This window comes from Cupressus sempervirens, chromosome 3 (genome assembly GCF_028749045.1).
Source record: "Cupressus sempervirens isolate cs-2001-9-10 chromosome 3, ASM2874904v1, whole genome shotgun sequence".
Classification (NCBI taxonomy): Eukaryota; Viridiplantae; Streptophyta; class Pinopsida; order Cupressales; family Cupressaceae; genus Cupressus; species Cupressus sempervirens.
This window is the reverse complement of record NC_143120.1, coordinates 31922035-31931107: the sequence shown is the minus strand read 5'-3', so window position 1 is coordinate 31931107 and position 9073 is coordinate 31922035. Positions and strand designations below refer to the sequence as shown.

The 9073-nt window shown below is 36.3% G+C and overlaps 1 pseudogene; it reads right to left on the bottom strand.

The window, feature by feature from the left end:
- Positions 1 to 1046: 1046 nt before the first annotated feature.
- LOC149564627 (inorganic pyrophosphatase 2-like) lies at positions 1047 to 2623 on the bottom strand (annotated as a pseudogene).
- Between the last annotated feature and the right edge of the window lie 6450 nt (positions 2624 to 9073).

The following is a 9073-nucleotide window of genomic DNA, read 5'->3' as shown; positions in this document are numbered from 1 at the left end:
AATAAATCAATAAATCTTTAAGGTAACTAATTATGATAATTATTGGTGAACTAATTTTAATTTCTTTAATAATAAATAATACTTGGGTGAATCAAATCTTTGAGTTTAATTTTTTAATAAAATAAATTATTGAACGATTTTAAATATAGAATATTACAAAATAAATCAATAAATCCTTAAAATAACTAATTATGATAATTATAGGTGAATTAATTTTAATTTCAAATCTAATCAAATCTTTGAGTTTAATTTTTTTAATAAAATAAATTATTGAATAATTTTAAATAATTAAAATCTAATCAAATCTTTGAGTTTAATTAAAAATGTTTTAATTATTAATGAATTAACTTTTATTATTGAATGATTTTAAATATAGAATATTACAAAATAAATCAATCAATCCGTAAAGTAACTAATTATGATAATTATTAGTGAATTAATTTTAATTTCTTTAATAATTACTACTTGGATGAATCAAATCTAATCAAATCTTTGAGTTTAATTTTTTAATAAAATAAATTATTGAATAATTATAAATATTTTAGAACTAAGTTTAATAAAAATGTAGCAATTTAAATTGTATAAAATCTTAAATTATTAAAGCAAATTGAAAAAAATTCCACACCCCAACCTTAGCTTGGCGTCTACTAATCTTTCTCTATATAAACCAAATTGAAAAAAAATTCACACCCCAACCTTAGCTTGGCGGCTACTAATCTTTCCCTATATAGTTACAAAATTAATCTACTTGTATATTTGTATGTGCCAAATTCAACCTAATAATATTTTTCTTATAAAATGCAGCCGCCTACGACTCGAAAAGTTGTCCACATGTTATGATAACAAGAGAATTCAATGGAATAAAGTCATTCATTGAAAGATCTTGAAATTCCACCGAATTTTTGATGCCTTCTTTTACTATAAGCCAATGATACATTTGTCAATTAAGTTTTGAAATTGGTTAACTACAATGATATCAGCACATGCAGAACAAGTTTCCTTCCATTCACCATGCTTCCCAAAAATGACAGAAACACAATCTGGCCGATCATTGCTTCAGCACTTTCATTAGCGAATCCTCAACATCCTTGGCATTACACCATCCCTCAACTTTAGCCTTCACCAAATCGGGATTCTTTTCAATTAGCTTCCAGAGTGGATACCTATAAACAATCACAATTTTAAATGGGTATTGTCAGAACAATCAAAATTTCAATAAGAGTTCAAGCAATCTTTTAAAACGGGTATCTAAAAACAATAAGTGCATCATATGATCTTAAATGAAGCGAAACTTCTAATGAACATCTAAGAGCCATCGAACAAACAACTGTTCTATCAAACAAATTGAGTACTTTTGAACATTAAAAAAAAAAATGCAGAGGTTAATTCTCTCACTCTTTTCTGGGCAAAACATCATCTATTTCTGTTAATTTCAAGGTGGGTAGAAATATTCACTGCCATCTCCCAGGTAAATAAAGCGCTTGTTAGACCCATCTTCTATGGACTTTGGCATCTCATCTATCACTGCTCCCTGTAATTACATAACAAAGCATTTAGCACAACCTAAGAAAAAGAACATTGACAAAGAGTACGTAGAAGAGTAAAATTATGCTACAACAATGGCAACAAGTATATATAAGAGAGAGATTATGTATGACCTTGCACATATTGGGAGGGCAGAGATTGCATCCATGAGGAGCAACTGTAAAAGGGTGGTATGGGCAAATCCTTAATCTCCCATCCTCGTCAACAGATGAAGGGTTTGTCCTAATCTCTGTAAAATACTAAAGTAGGTCATGGGCTTCAAGTATCGTCTTTATGAAGAAGAGATTAACATCACTTAAAATCCTAAGATCACACCTGAAGAAGAAATTGCAACCATTAAAACAAACTTTGCAAGGCTCAAAGAATAGGAGAAAGCTTAGATGCTAAAACAAATTATATAAAACCCAATTGCAAATAACTCATGAGAACCAGAGGTCCTCCACCTAAAAGAAAGTCCTGAGCAACTCAAAAACAAACCCCTAAAAAAACAAGCTCAGCGAAAAGGGAAAAAGTTTCATACGGCTCCTCCATTAAACCATCCAATCTAAAAACTCACCGCAAAGAGAAAGCAAATTTGATGTCCCTGATGGTCTCTGGATATAGAGGAATGGTCTGCAAACTTGCTTCAATGTTACTTATGCTCTTCCCCTGTTCGTGAGGCATCAAACCTACAAACATTCAAAATAGAATTGCTTCAGCATTACAAGAATTAGAGCACATTGTTCTTATTATGATCATGCTGCTTTTTTTTCCATGAAATCCAAAGTCCATCATCAGAAAGCAGAAATCAAAACCAAAATCAGAAATAGTGCATCAGAGATCATAAAATCTGATCTGAGACATTACTTCAAAACCCGCACACAATCAAAACCCCTAAAAAACAAAATGAACCATCATATGCTGTACAAATCAAATGTCTGCAATTAGGGTTTCTTACGATGACAGTATTCCATGGAAGAGTGGGAAGCAAGGATTCAAAGAGTTCAGTGGCTCCAAGCTATTCCATAACCCATGGATCACTGTCGCAATCGATAATGGTGAGATCAAAATCAAAAACAACTACCGTGTCCATGTTTAGAACAACTTAGAGGAAATAAAGAAATACCTTAAAACAAAATATGTATGAAAGAGGGGGGAGGGCAATGGGTTTAAATAGGATCCAAGGGGAAGAATATACCATTGAATAAAGTAGAATGCGATTTCCAGCAACACCTTTCTACAAGAATATGATGAAAAGGATGCAGAGCGAACTGATAAGCTAGGATTCTACAGCAATGTCGCAATCACCTGCGAGTTTCCCAATGTCATGAGATCTTCTCTAAATAACTCTGCCACTGTAAATAGGATGCCTTGTGCATCATTTATATATTTTAGCTAGGGCGGTAATTCATAGTGAGCACCTCCGTGTCTGATGCAAGTTCAAAGCAGGGTGTTCGATTGCATGTTTATCCAGCAGTCTGGACGGATGAGGAGAAGCCCACTGTAGAAGCTTCGTGGCACCATTCCTACCAGTAACTCACTGGAAAAGCCACCACAGTAACTCCCACGCAGCATACACCGAGTGTTTGGACGTTGTGAGTCAGAGCATCTGCCAGCACAACAGGAACGATCGGCAACGAACATTTCGATGACAGAGTTCCCGTTTGGAAGCTGCAGCATGATGAGTTTCCAATGGGCTATCGCCCAGGTGAAAGCCTATCGGCTAATTATGTAATGTTTCATCGATTTATTAATATACTTGCTGCATACTTTTATATGTGTGTTTGAATATAAGGGTGTTTATAATATAATTATATAAGAGTTAAGCTTATTTGTAGTTAATAACTAGTATATTCTTATAAGTTATTTATAAGGAAAGATGATCAATATTAATTTGATTAATTTATAATTAAATGAATTTGATTATTATAACTAAACTAATTGTATCAATATTTATGTATTTATGTTACATAATTAATGTATTTAATCAAATATTTTTATTGTGAATAATAATAGTGACGAAATATAATTATTGTTATGAATAATTATAAATAAATGAATTATAAGTATTTTATTAAATTTATATTTAAATGCCTATATGTAAGTCTCATCGGTTAGATATGTATACTATTATTATGGATGATAATAAGTAAATTCATTTATATATTATTATTATGAATTCATATATATAATAATAAATTTATATATATTATTATGAATGATAATGTGTAATATAAATAGTTATGAATGATAATAACTTATTATGAATGGTAATTTATACTATTGCAAATAATTAAGCAGAGTTATTATGAATAATAATAATTTATATTATTAAAAATAGATCATAGATATTGATCTATATCAATATTATTTCTTATGGAAATAATTGATAATAGTATATGAATTATTATTAAATCCTATCCAATTATAATTATAGGATTCTCTTTAGGAGGGGTCATGACAGTCCACCCCTCTCGAATTTGCTTGTCCTCAAGCAATAAATATTTTCATATTTGTTTCACTTTGTATAACGAAATTGACTACTAGATCCCATTCGAGATTTTACTTGTAATATTACTTCATTTTATTCTATAAAAGAGCCACACATGTAGTAAGTATTTGAATGCAAAGTATACATATGAATGTATAAAGACACAAAGAAAACATGAGACATACACATTGATGCATGAAGACACGAAGTAGACACGATGTAGACACATCATACATAACCTTGATTAGATCCTAAAATTGACAATGCACAATGACTATACTTCTGAGTCATTAGACTTATGAACCCTGCAACCACAAAATAAGCATCAGTACATGCATATAAATATATATAAACTTCAAAGTAATTTGAATAATAATAAGTCAATCCAAGCCAATTCCATACTAAGCCCAAGAGCAGACTTTGGTCCCGTTGGCCCCGGTGGCAAGTGTTAGGCATCCAAACGAGGTGGTCTACTTAGTGGATTGCTTGTTTGGCTAGAAAAGTTCTTGTGAAAAGGAGCCATTATTATCTTTCCCTTAACTAGCACTACAATAGGGTGTCCTAACTGCTCTCCCTTGATTGCAGACTCCATAGGAAAGTTGGTAGGGTGCCCTTACTAACTTCCCCTTAACTAGTACAACAATAGGGTGTTCTCCCCTGATTGCAAACTCCATAGGAAAGTGGTAGGGTTCCCTTACTATCTTCCCCTTAACTAGTATTGCAATAGGGTATCATAGAAGCTCCTCCCCGATTGTAGACCCAATAGGAAGGATAGATGCCCTTATAGTCTTTCCCTTAACTAGTACTATAGTAAGGTGTCTTAACAGACCTCCCTTAATTGCAGACTCCATAGGAAAGTTAAATATGGTCTTTCCCTTAACTAGCACTACAATAAGGTGTCTTAACATCTTATCTTACCTTACTTAGAAATGTGAGAAAAGCAGAAAGTCACCAATAGGAAATTGAGTTGAAGAGTCAAAGAAAACTATTTGTTATTCAATAATTAAATTTAGCAAATACAATTAGTTTGTTATTTAATATAATATAGCAATGTCCATGGTGCTGATCTACACATCAAACAACCATTGAATGCCCATTACAAGTATGATCACTAGACATCACAATCTTCATGATTACATTATCCATTTACAAAAATTACAAAAATTGTTCATCTTTAAGATGAATGCCAAAAAATAATATGCTTCATAAAACCTTGACGTATACTCCCCTAAAAATAAAAGTTCAATCCATCCTTGGATTGAGCAAGCTGGAGTCTATGCCCAACTTCTTGAAGTCTACTTCCTTGATCCAAGTAGCCTCTACATCTTCTTGGCCATGCCACTTGACAAGATGTTCCAATTCTTGGCCATGCCTCTACATCTTCTTGGCCATGCCTCGACACTCAAAATTGATGGACTAAGTTTCCTATACAATGATGATCCAATTCTAGAAAATCCTAGTAGTGTTTTCCCAACTGACAGGACCCAGATAGGATGTGAATCTTTGCAACTCTGGATCTGTAGGACCAAGGCTAGTAGTCCTATACCTCGCACCCTAGAGGCTCTAAGTAGATAACTTGTGGGATTTTGAGTGTCTTAAAAGATTAAGTAGTTGGTAAAATTTTACGGTTCCAATAATGTATATAGATGTATATGATGTGTAGTGATTATAGATCTTCATCACTAGACCTATGTCCCTTCTGCAATCATCAAGAACACTCAAAAAACAATAAGCAAGAGATTAGTGCCTTGATCAATGGAGTCTTTATCAATTTTCTATCAATCACTTACAATATTAATGTAACTATTGTCACTTAGGTTTGCACCCTTGTCCATGGCCTATGCACGAGGACAACCTAGTGAAACATGGAAACAACCTCCAAGCTGTGGGACTTGAACTGCAAGGTTGAGTCTTCGGAGAAGGCTGGCTTCCTCTTACTATCAGGGCACACCTAACTACTCTTGGAGAGGAAAAGGGAGAAGGAGAGCATGAAAGAAAATCTACCTAGTTCTAATCTAAGGAGGTGATGCACCAAAATAGAGTGTTCGGACCAATCTCTGCCCATACATGCAATACTGAACCAGAATGAAACTAAAGATATACGCATCGAAACTTGCTTTAATCAAATAACCACATATAGATTAGAAAACCAAGATGAATGACACAAAGAAGAAGCTCACTTATATATCATTCACAGGCCAGCAGAGATACAGTCATGCAGATTACAGATTTCCACAAAGCAATGGCACAGGCAAAGAATTCTTGCACTTTTAATACCACTGGCTGAAGGAGATAAGTGGAGAATCAAACAGTTCAAAGGCACAGGGGAATTCACACTAGAATTGCAGAACAAAAGCAGAGGAAAAAATTAGAGAGAAGGTCCTTTTTTTCAAAAACTACAAAATTTGCCTTTATAGTTCAGGCATAATTGAGATCTTTTCCAGCTGAAGTGACCCTGTAGCTACCTGCCATTAAGTCCTGCGAAGGACAATCACGGGAATCTGAAGAAAATCTGATCTTTTTGCCAAATAATGCACTGAGAAGACAAAAATGATGCCATAACTACGCTCTAACTAGGTAGATGGATCGACTGAGACGGTGGAGTGTCTTTCTATGTTTCGCATTCATTTTTGGTGGTTTGGATTGATCGTCGAGATCAGATCCGCAAGATAAGGTCTTTGGTTTTCCCTTTTTGGTGCATGAATTAGTAGAGCCGACAAGTCAACGTATCCTATGCACTAGAATGAGCTGCGTGGACCAATAGCTTTTTATCCTTTTGCCACCCTGCTAAGTCTTTCTGTGTTGACCACCCTTTTATTGAACTAACTGTACCACCCTTCAAACTGTTATCATTAACTGTAACGATCATACTAATTGCCAGCCACTAATTGCCAACCTTGGCCGAGCCAGCGAGACAAGTGTCAACAAGGCGCTATGTCGCCATGGTATCCGCCGTGCAACTTTCGATGGCGAGATAGCATCAACCGTTGATCGGCCTTAAAATCGGACAATCATGAAGACTCGTCGTATCACTGTGTTGTCCTTACCCTGGGCCCATCATATCTAGCACCACCTCAGCAACCGCACCATACTCAAATGACACCTAGCACACTTGGTGAGACCTGGCCCTGCTGATCCATGTGGCGGATGGGCGTTATGTCGCTATGGTAAAGATCGCACAACTTCACCATAGTGACATGGCATCTTCCATCGATACATCTTAATCTGACAATCGTGAAGACTTGTCGTACTTTGCACTTTGCTCCTCCACTGTTAGCACACCTAGCATCACCCCTGAGGTTTACGAGATAACACGGCCCCACCTGACACGTGTCACTGAGGTGCTATGTCACCATGGTAAAGACCGCGCAACTTCACCATAGCAAGATGGCGCCTGTCGTTGATCTGAATCGATCTAACGGTGAGCAAGATAGATCGTTCCCCTTAGTGCATCAATGAATAGGAACTGGCCATGTACCAATTGTCTAGAGGATCTTCGCTTACATCTGACAGAGCACATCTAAGGCTCACTAGACACGTGGTAGGAGGGCATTATGTCACCATCATATTCATCATGCAACTTCTGAAAAGCGACATAGCACTGACCGTCAATCTGCTCTGATCCTACGGCCACAAAAGACTTGCCCTGATCCTACTGATCACATTAGAAACCCTAGTCCCATAACACACGTGGTGACCCCACATTGGTCCGCAAAACTGACCACTCGTCGTGAACATTTTTTGGTGACGCAACCTGCCCGCTGTAAGACATTTTCATTGGGCGCTATGTCGCTATGAAGATTTTTCGGCCAACACATGATAGCGACATAGCTCCCACAGTGTCGTGGAACTTTTCTGACCCACCGAAGAATGTTTGCCCGGAAAGCTTGACCCACCGTACTCCAAGTGCCAACTTGCTATCGTAATAACTGTGCAACTTCCAATGGTGAGACAGTGCTAACTATCGATCTTCCTTAGATCTGATGGTAGAGAACTTGCGGGTCACAAAAATATGTTATAAGGTTCGAAGCTTGGTATTTTTTAATATTCCCATGGGTATTTGATCATGGACATTTCAAAGGTGGGAAGGGCAATATGAATTATGAATTTTGGTGGGAAGATTAAAATACAACATTTCTGGCGACTCACAGGGGGCATGAGCCTACTCGATGCATGACTAGTGCCTGTAGACAATCTATTGGGCCATGGAGTCAAAAAGTATGAATCTGAGAACTACAAAACCCTAACCCTTCTATGAGGAGATCAAAACATTGAAAACCCTAGCTCTACCTCTGCAACCTCAAAACTGTCAAAACTTCAGAAGCTGGCAACTCAAAGAGAGAACCACGTGCACACGCACTTCTTGAAAAGAAGGAAAAAATGGAAAGAAACTAAACTACTTATGTACATAGATTCCCAAATTTTTAAAAATAGGGCTTCAGATAGATCCCATTGATTGGAATGGGCACAATTTCACCATTTGGCCTGCTTAGCTAGAATGCATTAGCATGTTTGCAACTAGCAATCAGATAGGGGCCACTCCATAGTGCATCAAATTTGGAATGTCTTCCTGGTTTTGCCCTATCTGCATCCCACTTTAGAACTAAATCTCCTTCTCTGAAGGTTCTGACCCTAGTTTTCTTATCAAAATTCCTCTTCATCTGCTGCTGATGTATCTCTAGGGTTTGCATAGCTTTATTTCTCTTTTCTTCTAGTTCAATCAGTTCTGCCATTCTTACTGACATGGCATTATCTTCAATCAAGTCCAGCTAATGAGCCAACTCCAAGGATGGGAATTCTAATGAAATTGGGAGTCTGGCCTCCCTACCATATACCAGCACAAAAGGTGAATTTCCAACAGATCTCTTGGGTGTTATCCTATCAGCCCACAGAGTAGTTCTTAATTTCTTATGCCAAACCCTCTGATTGTCTTTTATTGTCCTCTTGATGATTTTGATCAGATTCTTGTTGGAAGACTCAGCCAAACCATTACCCTGGGGATAGTAATTTGATGATGTGCTCAGGTAGATATTGTGATTCATTGTCCATGCACAAATC